The 18,753-nt window shown below is 38.9% G+C and overlaps 1 protein-coding gene across 1 annotated transcript in view; it reads right to left on the bottom strand.

The window, feature by feature from the left end:
• The window catches only part of SRGAP1 (SLIT-ROBO Rho GTPase activating protein 1), a 276,096-nt gene that overhangs the window by 197,705 nt on the left and 59,638 nt on the right, over positions 1 to 18,753 (bottom strand). The window lies entirely within an intron of this gene.

Raw genomic sequence — 18,753 nt, 5'->3', positions numbered from 1 at the left:
GGCCATATCAGACCACAGGCAATGAAGGATCTTCTCTTTCAGTGTCTAAAAAATCTTTCCCAGAAGTCCCTGAGCACACCTCTCTTCACCATCTCACTGCCCAAAATTGGGTCACATGTCCAACCTTGAACCAATCCCTGACAACTGGTAAGGAACCATCCTAACTGAGCAAAACTGGGACCTTTCCAACAAAGTAAGGAAAAATACATACAGAGGAGACAATCGGCCTACTGCAAAAGTAACATACAAATTGAAGAAACCATCATTATGATGGTATTACCTACTCTTCAAGACCTAGCCTGTGTTCCAATTCTTCTGTGTATCCCAGCTGCCCAAGCCTACCTGAGTAGGCATAGAGCCCTTCTGCCTGTATTTCATTTAGTACTCACTGCACAGTGTTGAGTAGTTTTTTTTTTTTATATTTAAAAAAAATTATACCAGTTGCACATGTTCATGGAAAATTTTCAGAAATATATAAATAAAAATCATTCCTAGTTTCAGCATGAGTGCGAGATAATCATTATTAATATTTCTGAATATCTTCCATTCTTTTTCCTTTTTTCTACTTATGTGTGTTTGTATATGAGAGAAATGTCTCTTTTTTGGTATAAATTTTCCTGGCTTTTCAAACTAAAACTGAAACTCAGAAAGCTGGATGCTCAGGCTTGTTTCCATCCCAATATACTTATAGGATCTCAAAAGATACTTGCTAGTTCGACCACACACACAAAAGTTTTAATAAGCTGTTCTTTTTCTTTGGGGGATTGAGGAGGAAAATTCAATAAAACAACATTCCAAACCAGATACACTTTATTTTTCAATTATTTTTTACCAAGATTTATGAGAAAGCTTATTAAACTTTCTGGCGATAAGATACACTGTTTTCTGTAAGTAAATGTTGTTTTTAGACCAGAAAATATTGTGTAATTTCCCTGGTATTTAGCAATTTCCTTTATATTAATAATTAAGCTATCCCTTCATTTAAAGATATAATACTGAATTGGGAAGGATAAATATAATTTTAGGAAGCATGATTTTCAGATAATTCACTTTAAAAGACATAAGTCCACTAACACTTTTGTGTCAAGCACTGTTTCTATACACTTAAATCACATTTTCAAAGCATTGGGGTAAGTGGTTATTTGAAGGAAATATAGCATAAATATTATAAAAGTAAATAATCTAATTTATCTGATTTTTGGCCTCTGATTTTGTTGAGAGCATTTCCTTAAATTAAGGCACAATTCTATGTGGCATAAGACCCAGATGATAAACTTCCATTGTTGAAACCTTCCATAGGAGTTCATGGGCTTGTTTTTACTTAACAAATAATCAGTTACTGAGCATTTATGTGCCAGGCTGTGTGCCAGCTGCAAGTGATTGAGTGGTGTGCTAAACCAAGGCAAACCCAGCTCCCGAGGTGTTCACAGGTTGGTGAAGACCCAAGGACACTGCTGAGAGGGTTTATAAGAAATTTAAGACTTTTGTCTCAACAATAATCCCCAATGACAAAGCATCTGGTTTCACCATCTTTTTGACTTTCTATTCTCCATCTTTACTAATTAAACAAGAGCAAACAAGTCTGAACTGAAACAGAAAGAATTTAGATTAAAATAGTTGCTGAGAAAATTTGGGGGTGAGGTGGTAAGTTAAAAATGCTAGAGGATGTTGCAGGGCATCCTCAGGAAATGTGTAAAAATAAGTAGAATAACCTGAAAGTCCAGGAGGAAAGGGACATACAGCGGCTACAACAACCCCTCAAATTCCCTTCTATCCTTGGTAGTTAAATTATTGCAGTTAGGGTCTTTGGGGTATCCAGGAATCTTTTGACCTACAGATATTTATTGGAGGTGTCTGCGCTCAGATCTTGGAAGAAGAACAGATTATAGAGCACTAAAGGGCAACATAAGCTTGAAATGATAATGATGGGAATTTACAAAAATATGAGAATTGTTGCAAGGTGGATTATGAACATAGCAATAAATGAAAGAGTCAAGAGTTCTAAGAGTTCAGAGGAAGGAAGGGCTCCAGTGGGCCAGCGCATATTATTGCAAGGACTTAATGAAAGTAGTGGGATACCTGCTGGGCCTCTTAGGTCTGTTGGGATGGAGGCAGGAAGCCACTTTGAGAAGATGGAATGGCTCTGGGAGGCCAACCCAATGGAATTGACTCAAAAGCAGCTGGCAATGTGGGAGCACAGGGCTTAGGAGCTCAGGCCTGCGTTTATTGACTGACTCATGGGCAGAGAGATGACCGCTGAAGTAGGGCAATAGAAAGACTGAGAGTTTACATGCTTTGCCAAGCACAGAGTTTCCATGAGAGCAATAATTAACTGACATTAAGTACAAAGAATCTCTTCCCTATCCTTTCAGGTTAAAATTTTTATCCTCATGATGGTCACTATATATTAGGGCAAAAAGACGTATTTCTAAAGACTTTGGACACAACTTCTCTACCTTAAGCTTTACTTTTGCATAAAGGCTATTTCAAGTGGCAATGATGGCTTTTTCCTTGGGTGCCTTCCCACGTATGCCAAAATTACCTGTATTTACAGTCAGTGGCTTTACTTTTTGCAATATCCCTTGACCTCAAGTCCTCTCTAATAAAGTATAATCTCCATCTTTCTGAACACTTGGCACCTGACCTATAGTGCATGGCATCTTGTTTTGCCCATGGTAGGCACAACATCTGCTAAAAAAATAAATTAATAATTCCAGTGATTCAAGTAGAGACCCACTCAACTGATATGGCTTATTTAAGGCATTAACACAGCACTTTGTCCACATGCAGGAGTGGGCATTCAATAATTACTGTATTTATTAAAGGAAGGAGCAAAGACAGGAAAATTTTTAACTAATTCATAAATATATAACTGTAGAACAGAAATGTGATCAAACAGAAGTGTCAACAGTAAATTGTGGGAGAAAACATTTTAAGCAAATTGATTTCACCAATTGATCAATGGTACTTTGCCTTCTTTTGCTCAAAATTAAAGCCCTCCTAATCCATTTTAAAGAGGTAGAAGCAAGGCCTAGAATGGTAACAGGATTAGAAAATCAGGGAAGGACTGCTGGTCTCATTTCAAGTGTATTACTCTGCTGCAGTCTATCACTTCTTGCCTATTCATGATGAATTTTTGAGCAAACCAGACAGAGCAAATGTGAATCATCTGCTGAAAACGTTTACACACACACACACACACACAAACTAACCTACCAACATTACCTCATTACTGATGAAGAAATACACTGCAATAATAGTATGAGATTTCCTCTACATGACTGGGTTTTTTGTCACCTAAAAACAAATTATGGGGGGAGGGTGGAGATACATTGGCTATACTAAATGCATGGGGATTAAGTTGTTAGAATCATAAACTAGTCCATTGGAAACTGACTATCAGTAAACAAAAATGGTGATGTAAGGAGAAAGAAATTAGACATGTGTGCAAACATTCTGGCTATACTCATAACTGCTTGTCTATTAGTCTAGTGCTACATGTGGCTTTTAGTGACATTCTTGACACTTGAATTTTTCCTTTCTTTTCCCAATGACTATGAATATCTTTTTTATTAATACAATCCCAAACAATTTACTCAGTCACTCCCAACAAAGTGTGGTACTTTGTTTTATTTTTTATTTCATTTATTGATTTGAGAGAGTTCTTGTTGTTCCACTTATTTATGCATTCATCGGTTGATTCCTGTGTGTGCTCTGACCAGGATTGAATCCACCACCTTGGTGCATTGGGACGATGCTCTAATCAACTGAGCTACCCGGTCAGGGCGAAAAATGAGGTAGTTTGATTTCTTTCTTCAAAGACGCTAGAAAGTGAATATAACTTATTTCCTCATATTAATCAGAGACTTTGTTCTTCCAGCACCAGCTGCATTCACAAATAAAAAGACAGAAAAGTGACACCTACATTTACAGAGCTCTGAATAGAAGGGCCAAGAGCCTCACAATTTGCATTTTGCATGTTTCAAAAGTTTCTATGCTTATCATCTCAACTCTGAGCAGTGCTTTCTCTCCTCAAGCACTTTAGATATATAAAATTTTTACTGTGAGGAAAAAAATGATTTGAACAAAGAAAGAGGTGGTCTCAGTTCTCTCCCGAATGTTAGAATTTTCTGTTATTTCTCCTTGGAAACACAAAAAAATGAACATTCAATAATTCTTATGGAAGTTTATTATTAAATTGATCTTTTCAGTTTTCTCTGGGAAGATTTTCAATGCTTTTGGAAATGAAGTAAATAAAGTCCATCTGTCAGACAGTGCCATAATCATTGGAAATTGAGAATATCATTATAACACATAGCATTACTCGTCAAAATATAGTATTAAAAAAAAAACTAATACATTGCTGTGGTTTTCAAACTTAGCTACAGATTAGAATCACCTGGGGAGGTTTAAAAAGAAACTGCAATTCCCTGGCTGGTGTGGTTCAGTGGACTGAATGCCAGCCTGCAAACCAAAGGGTTGCCGGTTCGATTCCCAGCAGGGCACCTGCCTGGGTTCTGGGCCAGGTCCCTGGTTGGGGGTGTGTGAGAAGCAACCAATTGATATTTCTCTCCCTGTCTTCCTCCTTCCCTTCCCATCTCTCTAAAAATAAATAAATAAAATCTAAAAAAAAAAGGTGGGGGAAGCCTTCCCCAGCAGATTCATCTATGAATTTATGAGAAAATAAGAAAGAAAGAAAGAAAGGGAAGGAAGGAAGGAAGGAAGGAAGGAAGGAAGGAAGGAAGGAAGGAAGGAAGGAAGGAAGGAAGGAAGGAAGGAAAGGAAGGAAGGAAGGAAGGAAGGAAGGAAGGAAGGAACTGCAATGCCCAGATCCTACCCCAGCCTAATTATATCAGAATCCCCAGAACAGAGCCTAGATAATTATTATTTTTAGAAAGTGTCCCAGGTGATTCTCAGGTGCAATTGGAAATGAGAAGCTTGGGGGTATTACCATGAAGATTAGATTTTATTTTTAAATTTTATTTAACAAGAACTTAAAGAGCACTAAAAAATAATCTAATTTAATTCACAGAACAACCTTTTAAGGTAAATACTAACTTCAGGCACATTTGACAGACAAGGAAACTGAAGCAGACACTTAAGCAATTCACCACAGGTCCCAGAGGCAATGAGTAGGGAGAACCGGGATTTGCTTCCAGGCAATCTGGCTCCAAATCCCAGGCTCTCAAAGCTGAGCTGGCCTGATTCTCCCAAGATAAGTCATCTACAATAAAATGCACAGAATTTAGGCATTCAATTCAATAAGCTTTGCTAATTGTAGGCACCCATGTAACTACCACCCAAAGCAAGATTTAAGACATTTTCATGGTTTTGAGGTTCATCCTTGTTATTGTGGGTATGAGTAGTCCCCATTTCTCCCTCTCACAGGTCATGGTCATATGAATATATCAAAATTTATTTATCCAATCACCTGTTGATGAACATTTAATATTCATTATTTCCGTTGCTTACTATTATGAATCAAGCTACCATGAATATTCTTGTTCAACTTTTTTGGAGGATATATGTTTTCTTGTGATTAAATAGATAGGAGTGAAATTGCTGGATCATATAGCAAGTATAATTTATAAAAAGCTGTCAAACTATTTTCCAAAGTGGTTGTACCATTTTACTCTTTGATTAGAACATGTACCCAGATTGTCGTTTAGGAAGAGCATGCTACAATTTTCAGTGCATTCATCCAGAAGAAGGTGAAGTTTGGTATTTCACAACAATTCATTATTTGACCACCACCACCAACCCCCAAAAGAAAAAGAAAAAGAAAACCTCAACACCACCACCATTACCACATTTATTTGTCCTATAGCAGCATATCCTGGGTGGGTACTTGAAAACTCTGGTTCTGCTAGACATCAGAGAAAACAAAACAAAGGGGAAAAAACCCACTATATATAGGATACTCCCAACTGTCTCTTATCGATTTATATATCTATATCTGTATCTATCTGTATGTATGTATATATGTATGTATCTATCTATCTATCTATCTATCTACAGTTCATTCTCTTCACTTGAAGATTCACAATCAATTCTAGTATATTAAATGACCACTGGCTCTGAGAAATCCTGGAAAAAAGGAACAGTAAGGAAATCACTAAACTGATTAATCATGTTTAACCCAGTTGTTCTCAAGGGTTCCCTAATTCTCGAAGATAAGAAATACAAAGCTGATTATGGTGTTCCCAATGTTACAGAATTTGGGGAACACAGAGAGAGCAATCACCTGAGTAGACTGGGCATGAGTTCATGACAAACATAATATTCTATTTGGACCTTGCTGCACAGTAAGGTTTTAGACTTGTAGAAATGGATGAAGAGAGCAGAAATGCTCATTCTGAACTTAGGATAGACTGTGAACTAAAGAACAAAGTGGAAAGCGTGAAGGGCAGAAATGAGAATTCTGCCGAAGAGCTGGGTCACTGCTGAGTTATGGGAGAGTGGAGTCAGACATGGAAATTTGCAGTTTCCCTCATGAACACGAGAACGCTGTCGCTACCGCTATAGCTGTACTGTTGACTGGCTGGACTGCCAGTCAGCAAACACGTAGAGTGGCAATCAGTCAGTCAACAATTATTTTACCAAGTACCATTCTGGGCCAGCAAGGGACCACTGGCATAAAGCAATAAACTGCCAACGCAGTGTCTGCTCTTATGGGTCTTGAATTGCAAGGGCTAGGCCGCTGCCTACACAGGGCAAATGCTAGAACTCCAGACTAGGAATAGATGGCCATCCAAAGTCCCCTGAGCCACAGGAGCAGATTCTAATCTAGTCAATTCAAAAATTCCAGGAGAAAATACTAGCAAAGGTATAAAAATGAAATATGTATGAATATAGTCATTAAATCCTTCATTACTATATATTTGAGGTGGCAAGATGAGGTGTGTTGAGATGAGTTTGAAATGAGGAAAAATTGCCAGATAGAGATGCTTGAGAAACAAAATTAAGTTTTGGATGACAGCTTTGGAGTCACTGATACACAATGTGACAAATGGAATCATGTCAATATTATTGACTACTCTTTTACTTAAATCATATGAAAAAACCATGATCACTTTAGACTCTGTAAATAAACAAACAAATAAACAAATAAAAACCTTACCCAGAAAAAAGGCAGAGTTCAGACTCAGTAGGTGGACATGTTGATCTAAATCCCAGCTGGACCACTCAACTTGGATGACCTTGGCCAAGAAACCCAACCTGAGACTCACTTTCCTCAGGGGAAAACTGGGATGATAACTGTACTCACATCTTCCACAGGGATGTTAAGAAGACTGAATAAAATCAAATAGTACAGTGCCCAATACATAGTAACTGTTTAACAACTCTTAGCTATTACTATGTATATCAAAAATCTACATTTGCTTTTTGTTAAGCAATTAGATTAGAAGGATTTGGGAACATTAAAAAAGTCTACATAATGATGATGTAAAGAAGACTCACAAACCAATGGCACATTATCAAAATACTGTAAATACACATTATCTACTAATTTTTAAAATGTGAAAAAAGATTAAATTTGGAGAAAACAATAGAAGAAAAATCCTCTTGAAACTTCAGCCACACCGTGGTCCTTCTTAGTACAAACTGATTCATCTCTGCCCGCAAATAACCATCTTATTATTAGCAGGTTCAGTATTTCCTACTCAAATTATTTTAACTCCTTTCCTTCTCCCCTTAACTTCCCTCAATTTTCTTTTCTTCCTTGTGAGATTTTCTACTTTTGATTCTAATATTTTGGTGACTGAAAATTAAGTAAAAACATTTCTCAGTAAATGTTACAATAGTATCGTATCGTATCGGCAGCCGTCCGTCTCGAGAGACGATGGTGTAGCTTCTCAAGAGTCTATCTGCACCGCCAAGAATGGTTGTGCAGTCCGACTCGGGAGTGACACGGTATCTGTCTCCTCCTGTGTTGAATCGACATCTTGCGATGACGCTGGAGTGTCCTCTCCAGTGAAGCTGAAGCTACAGAGGCTGGGCAGGGTGATATGGAGGGTCTGCTGTTGCCCATGCAGCAGACCCCCCCTCTCTTCGCAGCTGAAGGGTCCAAGGGAAAGACGGAGTCAATACAGCTTGGCTTCAGGTGCGCCGCAGGAGTTGCCGGTGTTGACTACAACGTCAAACCGCCTTAGGGACTCCGGCTCCGGATTTTCTGTCGGGGTTTACTCCCTTAGCCTTTCCCCTGAAGAGGTATGCCGCAAGGCAGCGGAGGTTTTTTGGAGTCAGAGTTTTCCTTCTCTGATGTTACAATAGTACTTCTGTGAAAATTAAGGAGCAAAAAAATTCTCAGCCAATGTTAGTACTTCCCCCAATTTTTCTTTGCTATGACATTTTCTGAGGTAATTTGAATTCTAGGACACTGAGACTGATATGATGATCTCGCTTATAAATTTTAATTTCCACACTGCAGAGATAGCTTCCTAATAGGCATCATTTAAACAATAAAGATTTTTTAAAATATGCTTTATTGATTATGCTGTTACAGTTGTCCCAATTTCTTTTCCCTTTGTTCCCCTCCACGCAGTGACCCTCCCTCCTTCCATTTGTCTCCCCCCCTTAGTCCATGCCCATTGGTTGTGCATATAGTTCTTCTCAACATCTTCCTGTCTACTCCACTCCCTCCTACTATGTTTCTTAATTCCTGTACCATCTCCCTCCCTTTCTCCCCTTCCCCCTCCCTGATGACCTCCCCCCATAATGTTCCCCATACCTATAATTCTTTTCCTACTCTCATTGCCTACTTAGTTTGTCTTTGTTTCAGTTCCCTAGCTTCTGTTGTTGGCTGTTGTGATATAGTTTTCATTTTAATGTTTATAGTTTTTATCCTCTTTCTCCTAAACAAGTTCCTTTAACATTTCATCTAACAGTGGTTTGGATCTGATGAACTCTTTCAGTTTTACTTGGTCCTGGAAGCACTTTCTCTGCCCTACTATTCTGAATGACAGCTTCAATGGATAGAGTAATCTTGGTTGAAGGGTCTTGCTTTTCATTACTTGAATATTTCTTGCCAGTCCCTTCTTTGCCTGCAGAGCTTCTTTTGAGAAATCAGCTGACAGTCTTATTGGGACCCCTTTGTACATAATTCTCTTCTTCTCTCTTGCTGCTTTTAAGATTCTCTCTTTATCCTTAATTTTTGACATTTTGATTATAATGTGTCTTGGTGTGGTTCTCCCTGGGTCCAGTTTTTTTCGAATTCTCTGTGCTTCCTGGACATGTAAGTCTATTTCCTTCCCCAAGTCAGGGAAGTTCTGCTTCATTATTTTTTCCCATAATTTTTCCATTTCTAGTTCTTCTTCTTCACCTTTTGGCAGCCCTATGATTAGGATGTTGGCCCACTTATAGCTGTCTGACAAGTTTCTGAGCCTCTCCTCATTTCCCTCACTTCTCCTTTCCTCTTTCTGCACTGGCTGACTGTTCCTTCCCTCTGTTCTGATTTGTTGATTTGATTCCTGGTTTTCTTTCCCTCACCACTAGTTTTGTATGTGTTTTTGTTAACTTCAGCAGGACTAGCCTTCATTTCTTCCCTGTTTTGTTTAAGATTTTCTGTTAGATCTATTAGTATTTTTATAACCAAAGCTCTAAACTAAGCCTCAGAAAGATTTCCTATCTGCTGAGTCATTAGATTAGATATTTTCTGTCTTGTCAGCTGCATCACCAGGATCCCTATCATGATCTGTGCCATCATGACAGTTTTGTGTTTACCTTTGCTTCCTGGGCAGGGCTGTCACACCTCCTACACTATAGGGGGAAGAGCCCCGTGCACTCATCACAACCAGGCAACCCTTCTCACCACTGTGGCATGTTGTGTGGGGGTGAGGGTCCAAGATGGATTCCTGCCGTTCACTCTCCACTGAGAGACCGGGAGCCTCCTCCTCCATCCCCACACGCTCCAGGCCTCACAGTCCAAGGCAATGGGGGTCTGCCTTCTCCAGTGTTGGAACTGCAAGCTGACGGGTCTGGTCTGCAGTCAGGGGTGCTCCCCAGGCGTTTCTCGCCTCCCCTTAAATATGGGTGTCTGTGCTTATTGCTGTCCCGCTGCCATCGCCGCTGCTGCTGCTGCTGCCAGCACAGCTTGACCTCTCCGCCCTGGCTTCGCCCATCCTACCTGTTCGGAAGAGCACCACTTCTTTATAACTTCATACGTTGGACTTCCATTTATTTTCTGGAACTTCTGGTTATTTCTGGTTTAGTGGTAGTTGTAGTCCTTCTTAGTTGTGGAGAAAGACAGAGCGTGTCAGTCTAGGCCTCCATCTTGACCGGAAGTCAACAATGAAGATTTTTAATGTATAAAATTTTAGCAACTTTTCTTCTTCTAATTTAACCCGAAACTCATCAAAATTAAGAGGCTATAAATCTCATTTATTTTCCCAAATGATCATGAAATAAAAATATAAAGGGCCTAGCATTCAACTGCCTAGATGAGAGGCTAAGTCCTTGATGTTAGAAGCAAATAGTTCATGATAAAGAGTAGATTCACCTCGAATATGAATGCTGGTATGATATGCATCTAAAGCAGACTGTCTTTTTTCCTAGTCTACAGAAGGCAGGCCACTCATTCTGAGAGAGCTTCTGCTACTAAGTCAAGATCCAGACAACAAATCACACTTAGTTTAAATCATCTGTTCCTTTAAGCACTATGGACACATAATTATGGCTAACATCAAGTGCAGTGACAGTCACCCCTACTGTACCATGCCAAAATGATACCACTTAAAAGCTATAAACAGCCTTTAACCAGATGGCACGACTTGGCTCAAGTTGTGATCTCATTTTTTAAACAAAAGTTTTTAAATCATTCATTCTTATTTCAATCATTCAATTGGCAAATCTTTATCACCTTCCTACTATATGCCAGGCACTGGGAAGACAGTGCCTAAAGGTCAGAAGTCTCTTCGAGATTCATATTTTGTATAAATTTCACATCCTCAAACAAGTTGGTTCTCAAGGACCAAGCCACAGAGCAACCATATCACATCCAAGATGTTCCCTCTGGGAGTTCCCCAAACTGCTCCCACTTCAATCCTCAGTAAGAGGTGGCACAGGACAAAAAATAAAGTGAGGTAGTCCCCACTCATTTGAGCAACAAGTTCATTAAGTGTATAAGTTTGCTCAGTCCTGTACTTTCGTTATCAGAATGACTACAAATATTCCTTTTTAATGTCATACAATAAATTGGTTACTACTTGCATTTTTTAAAATCCTGGAACTTCTTGAAAAAAAAAAGTTCATGTACTGCTTAACTCAGAGGATTGATCAAAATGTGGAATAAGGGAACATAGCATAACCATGAAAAGTTAATAGAGAATTTGTTTGTGATCTGCTTAACTCTTGATCAAAGGCAGCACCAGGCTGGGGTGGGGGAATTTAGAACCCCAGTGCATCTGTAACTCAGACCAAAAGAAGAATGATACCCACTGTCTCTCATGCTTAATCAGAATACTGTAATAAACTGAGGAACCTCAGAAGTCCAATTAACATGGCAATAAAAAGGTTTGGTAGAGGTCACATTTTTTTTTGTCACATATCAAACTATATAAATGTCTTATGAGGTTCAAGTGTTCAAGTTCCCAATTAATTAAATTCCTTAAGAGCTAGTGGTACAGCCCTGGCTGGTGCGGCTCAGTGGACTGGAAGGTGTCCTGTAAACCAAAGGGTCGCAGGTTCCATTCCCAGTCACAGCACATGCCGGGGTTGCTGGCCAGGCCCCCAGTTGGGGGTGCACAAGAGGCAACAGATCCATCAATGTTTCTCTGGCACAATAATGTTTCTCTCCCTCTCTTTCCCCCTCCCTTCTCCTCTCTTCTCTTAAAAAAAAAAAAAAAGCCAATGGCACAGACTGTAGACTTTTCTCGTGACTTCCTCCTGAAATTAACAAATTTTGACAGGTATCTTATATACTTATTGTACAAAACTAAGGACCTCAAAGAAGACTGTTATAGTGTCTTAGTCTATCAAGGGAGGAAATTATCTTGATTATATTATTCAATGATGGAATTTTTAAAATGGGCATTTGGGCCCTGGCTGGCAAGGCTCAGTTGGTGGGCAATGTCCCACAAAGCTAAAGGCTGCGAGTTCGATTCCCAGTCAGGGCACATGCCCAGGTTGCAGGTTCTGTCCCCCATTAGGGTGCATGTGAGAGGCAACTAATCAATGTTTCCCTCTCACAACAATGTTTCTCTTCCTCTCTTTCTCCCTCCCTTCTCCTCTCTCTAAATAAATAATCAAATAAATAAATACTTTAAAAAATTTAATAAAATAAAATGGGCATTTATAGGTCAGTAATTTTGAATAGAGACAGAATGAGGCTATTAAAGACTATCTTCATTATGTACCCAAGTAGTGATAATTTCAAATTTTTCTTTTCATAGTATAAAATCACATGAGATTTCTTTGGTAAGACTGGTTAAAAATATTGAGAGAACAGTTTCCTTATCCTAATCACCCTTTAAATTAAAACAAATTTAGCTCTAAAAATATGAAAAATATTTAGAAGTCTTTACAGAATGAGGTAGTAAGTATGGAAAACTACATATATAGTAACATGGATAAAAGAAGAAGACTGTTACCCAAAAAAATGGAATGGTTTGATCCCATTTTAGGAAATACATATAGGCACAGATAAAAGAATGGTATAGGATTACAAAACATTAAGAGTTTAGTGATAGGATTGGCATTTTAATTTTGGATTGATCAATATATAATTTCAGACAGGTAGGTGAGTCTTACAAAGGAAAGGTGACAACGTTCTTTCCCTCTGTGCCTCTAGTGAGTCCTCCGCAGTGCAGATGTCCTGCAGTGTTGGCCATCCAATGCTCTGCTGGTCTCCAGTTACCTTGCAGGTCATCTGGGCCCATCTGTGTTCTAACAGGGACTCACTGAAGTTGAATCCCACAGCCCAGTGCAAAGGTAACCTCCAAGACAATGAGTACCGAGGTCTCACTGTATATAAATATATACTGTGATAAGTGCTATGAAGGAAAAGCATGAAATAATATTCTTTAAGAACATATAACAAGGAAACCTAACCCAGTTGTAGAAGGTGGGAAAAAGCTGTGGGGGAGGGGATGCATATGGCTTCTCCAAGGAAGCATCAGTTGAGTTAAAATATGAAGGATGCTGTTATGTATGACAGAAGAGGCAGTATGCCAGGAATAGCCTCTGCAAAGGCCCAGGAAGGGAAAGGGACAGGTGCCTTCAAGGAGCTAAGAGATGCCCAGAGGGAACAGCTTGAGATGAAACTGGAAATATGAGCAGGGACATCTTATCAATGGCCCCTCTGCCTTCCTTCCCAACCTCATCCACCCTGGCTCACTTCTCTCTAATCACAGCTGCTCTTTTGCTACTCTTTGGATACTGCAAGAGAGTCCCTGCCTCTGAAACTTTGTTGGAACATTCTGCCACCAGTTTTGCAACCCTTGCTCCCTCAATTCATTCAGGTTTCAGCCCCAAAATCATCTCCTCAGAGGCTCGATCTCATTAGTTACTGGGGAAATGCCGTGGAAGACCATATACAATGTTATACCTTATACTCACTAGACTAACGAAAATTATGAAGTCTCATAATAACAAGTGGGCCAGCTGGAACTCTTAATCACTTCTGGGTGGCAATGTAAACTGGTACCACCCCTTTGGAAAACAAACTGATGTTATCATGTGAAGTCAAACACTGATCTAGCAATTCTACTCCTGGGAATGTCATGGAGAAACTTATGTACAGGTGCATCAGGAAGCACACACAAGACTCTGGCTGGGTAGCTCAGATGGTTAGAGCGTCAACCTGATATGGCAAGGTTGTGGGTTCGATCTCCAGGCAGAGCACCTATAGGAAGCAATCAATGAATGTATCAACAAGTAGAACACAAACCAATGTTTGTCCCTGTCTAAAAATCCATAAATAGAAAAATTTTAAAGAGAGGCACACGCAGGAATGTTAGCAGCACTATTCAAAGAACAAAAGGCCAGAAAAAATCCCAAAAGCCATCAATAAGACGATGAATCGATTGGTTTTGCACATTTATCTAGGAGACCATAATTCAGCTGTTAAAATGAATGAACTACAACTACAAGCAAAAGGTGGAACAATAATACTATTTTTATAGGGCAAAACAAGCAAGCAAAACTAAATAATATAGTATTTATGGATATAGTCATAGGTGATAAACACTTTTTTTCTAATAAAAGACAAGAGAGCTAACAAAAAATTTAAGTGGTTACTTTAGAGGCAGGTAGATGAGATAGCACAAAGAAAGCACAGAAAGACAAAACAAACCTGGCAATGTGTAGTTCTTAGATTGGGTGGTAGATTCATTATTTACAAACATGTTAGCCTGTATATATTAAATATTAGGAAATAACACTGAACCAAGATAAGGGAAAAAGATACTATTTTTGGCGACATTTTACTTTGCCCCTGACAATGTAAAATAGCAACAGTACCTCCTCTCAGGGCTTTATTTTTCTTCATAGCACACATTCTTCCCAAAGATACATATGTACATATACATACATAACACACACATTCATTTCCTTGTTTATTTTAAGTCTCTCCAACCAGAATGTAAACTCCATAACTGTGGAATCTTTGACATTCCTGTTCACCACAGTATCCCCAGGACCTAGAAGACTACCTGGCACACACAATAAATATTTATGGAATAAATGAACAAATGGATGAATAAATGGCCTAGATAGCACAAGCATGCAATACAGCATAAAAGGTTTAGTGCACAGACACTGGAGTCAGACAAATCTAGGTTCTAGTCACTCTTCTTAGCTGGTTGATCTTGAGTGAGTTACTTAAGTGAGTATCAGTTTCCTCAACTGTAGAACATGGTAACGGAGTGCTTATGATGACTAAAAAAATTTTTAGCACAAATAATTTGCCCAGCACAAATTATTATTATGCAATAACAATATAATTTCCCTCATAAAGGATGTTTTTCCTCCTTGGTGACTGTGAACAATTTGAATTCCTTAAGCAGTTTTTCTATGACTGATTTCCTCCACACCCAATTTTAAACCACAGACCAAATTGGAATCCTCTAGTTATTTCTGCAGTTTGGTCAGACTAAAGAGGTGTGCTAGGGAAACCTTGTAACCACCAAGCTTCCAGTGAGGATAGCACAATATAATCTTGCATATGCTCTAGTCACCAGATTAAGAGATCAAGAAAAGTAAAAATAGCACCTGCTATTTATTGAAGGTTTTCTCTATGACAAAAAAAATGTAGATACATTATCATGCAAATTCTTCACAACTACTTCATAAGTCAGTATGTATATATGTACAAGAATTTTAGAAAGCAGGCTTATTGTAAACTGTTTTCAACTTTGGGACTGAGCAGGTTCTGGATTGAAGATAATATTCAAATAGTAATTAGCAATTCTTGAGAATAGACTTGCACTATTAGCTATAATACATCCTTTCAAAATAAAACTAACACACAAAAAGCAAAAACTGTCTTTCACATAATAAAATATGCATTATTTTATAGTAGTCAAACCCCAAGGCCTTTGTTGCTGTGAAACCCTTGGGTCCCTTCTGAAAATTACTATAGCAACACCTCTATCTCAAAAGGACCAAACTCTGCAATGCCATGAGCTCCCGGTGCTCCCAGCACACTCCCAATAAGGACAACTTTTCAGTTAACTCACCACTTTTTCCCTCTGGACTACAGCCAAGGACCCAGGATAGGCCTCCCTCCAGACACACCGGGCCCTCTTGGAGAGCACCAGCTTCTTCTGGGAGAACGGCCCCAGCTCTGTGCAGGCTACAGACACATAGGACACTCCAGGGGTACCAATACCTTGGAGGAACCTGAGATTAGCGATAATAATGACTCATAACAATAGTAACATACCTTTATATAGTGATTACTATGTATCAGGCAGTGTATATTCTAAGTGTTTTACACATATTTGCCAAGTGAATCTGCATAACTATTCTATGCCATAGAATCTATGGGATAGGTATAAAGTTTACAATCTGACTAAATCCCATTAAGTGAGAACCTTGAGAGCGAACATGTAATTTCTATATGCAAACTGATCTTGCAGAGCAAGGTGTGACCAGGACAGAAATCGCACATGGTGCCAAGTAAGAAAGTCAGTGGCTCCCAATGGCCTGGCCTCCTGGTTTTGATCAAGCCCCTCTGTCTCCAGTTCCAAATGCTATTTCTCCAGAATTAACTACGTGGAGCTAATGCAGACTTAATTTTTGTCACATCCCATATTCTGACTACTTCTCATCTAGTCTACTGGTTTGTCTCATGTGCCAAGACTATTACAGCATCCAGGGCACCTCATCCCCTTCTCAGCTTTCAGCATAGCCACTACTTGCTCCTGGAGTTTCATCCTGAGTCACCTGTCTCCCTGTCATGTCCCTCTAGCTCCTCTATGCTCAGAACACCCTGAGCAGGTTTCCTATACCATGTAATTACTGGTTTTGTTTTTATTGTATTTTGTCCATCTCCCCTTTAAACTTTTGGCATCTTGACCCCATGGGTGATATCTGCTTTCCCAGGGTCTGACATAAAGCTGGCTGGGCTGCTACCGACCAGTGGGAAGTGTTCACTGACTGAAGGAACTAAGGAAACCATTGCTCCCGGTGAACAGCACATCCTTTCTCACCATCGCCCCTGCAGAACCAGGGGGTTGGGAGGATTAGCAAGAGGTGGTGTCCCTGCCTGGCTGGTAATGAAGGACTTAACAAGAGAACGCTTTAGGGAGAAAGCTTTGCATCCAGCCCTAGAATTTAAACTTGCATCTTTTTCAATAAAGCAATAACCATCACTACCATCTATGACCAACGCTTGCATTTAATCCTCAGGACTTCTCACTTCATTAATATCCAAGTTTCTGAATAGCTGTTTGTTTTTTTCTTTTAAAGTTTAGTGAAAGGCTGCTCACAATGTTTTGAGCAGTTTCTGCTCTGAGAGTTACTTTTTCTCTTCAGGGTAAATCACATTTGGTTTTCCTTTCTTCTTCTAATAAATGCTGTTTAAAAGGCTGGAGGCATTCAAGGTGAAGAGAGAAAATACATCTAGAAGTTGTTAATCAATATGGGATTTCTCTGGGTGCCTGTGTGACCTCAGCATTTTTCACATTTCCACAGGTCTCCTTGGAGATGGTTGCTATGATCACTCAGTGTCCCCTGGTAAAATCTTCAAAATGTGGATCGCTGCCTTTATTCTCTGTCATCTCTGCTTTATTAGCTGTTTTTCCCTCACACATAGCATCTTTCTTTATGAATGTGCTATGCTCATAGTTTTTTGGTATCACATAATATTCCATACAAACAGAACACCCCCATCATTTTGGTTCCTCTGAAAATGCTTCTTATTTTTTTTTTTTTTTTTGGATTATAATATTTGGCAGTGCATTAGGAATACCATTTATATTTTTGTTTCCTGGTTCCCTGAAAGTAAATTTTTCATATGGCAGTCCACCCTGTCCACCTCCTCTTTTTCAAAAACACTAATCTGCACTGCAAGAAACTGAACAGTGGCCATAAAAAATACCCAACCTGGTTGATTCTTCTTATGTTGCTTACTTTATAAGCTCTTGGCTTGGAATATCTCAAGATTAATTTTTAAATGTACATGACTTTGCGCCATGACTGGTGTGGTTCAGTGGGCTGGGCGTAGTCTCATGAACCAAAGTTGCCAGTTCGATTCCCAGTCAGGGCACATGCCTGGGTTGCGGGCCAGGTCCCCCACTGGGGGGCATGAGAGAAGCAACAGATTGATATTTCTCTCTCACATTGGTGTTTCTTTCCTTCTCTTTCTTCTTCCCTTCCCCTCTCTCAAAATAAATAAATAAAGTCTTTTAAATGTATGCAACTTTTCTATTTCTCCTTTTGACTAAAGTTAATGTAGATATACTTTTATTTGACTCTTCATGCATTATTCATATTTCAAATACCTCAAGTATTTCATGATGGCTATTTCTTATAAATGTATAAGAGGGAAAAGAACATGAAATGCTGCAAACTAAAACAAAATCTAAGTATGGACTTCCCAGTGACCAGGAAAGCTAAAATGCAACATCCAAAAACAATCTTAGCACTCTCCTAGGAAGATTAGATGCAGAACAGGAAACACATGTAAAAGAAAAAAAGTAGTGACTGGATCATAGGGAATAGTTTTTAGACAGAAGAGCAGGGTTTCCTTCAGCTACCATATTTTTGAAAAGAGGAGCAACTCAGGGACAAAGACTGAAATTTAAATCTTCAAAGGAGAGAAGGTCTGAGCAGCAGGATTATAATCATGTGAATCAGTGGCAACATGATACAAAGACCTTTTATTAGTGCAAGTTATATATAAAAGAATGCAAATCTCATTTTCTCATTTTTTATGTGTAAATATTATCTAAATTTAGACTAGTGGTTTCTATTTATAACATATTAAATTGCAATAGACTTTATAAGTAGTTATACATTAGAAATTAATTCTTCTGGACCTGTTTTAAACATTGTTTTAAAATATAGGGTTAAATTATCAGGAATCTGTGGAACTTGTGAATTGATGAATCAAGTTAGGTCACTAAAAACAAAGCAGAATAAACAGCTAGAATTCATTCATTCGTTTGGTCATTAAATCAACAACACTTAATGGATACTCGTTTCACAGCAGGCACTATGGTTGATTAAGGTCTTAACCACACTTCAGGATTTAGTGGAAAAGAACCACAAAGAGACAACTACAGTGTAAGTACAATGATAGAGGGTAGAACA

Source organism: Furipterus horrens, unplaced genomic scaffold, assembly GCF_987537825.1.
Source record: "Furipterus horrens unplaced genomic scaffold, mFurHor1.1.pri manual_scaffold_4, whole genome shotgun sequence".
NCBI lineage: Eukaryota > Metazoa > Chordata > Mammalia > Chiroptera > Furipteridae > Furipterus > Furipterus horrens.
Note: the sequence above shows the minus strand (reverse complement) of the source record. Positions and strands in the feature narration are given on the sequence as shown.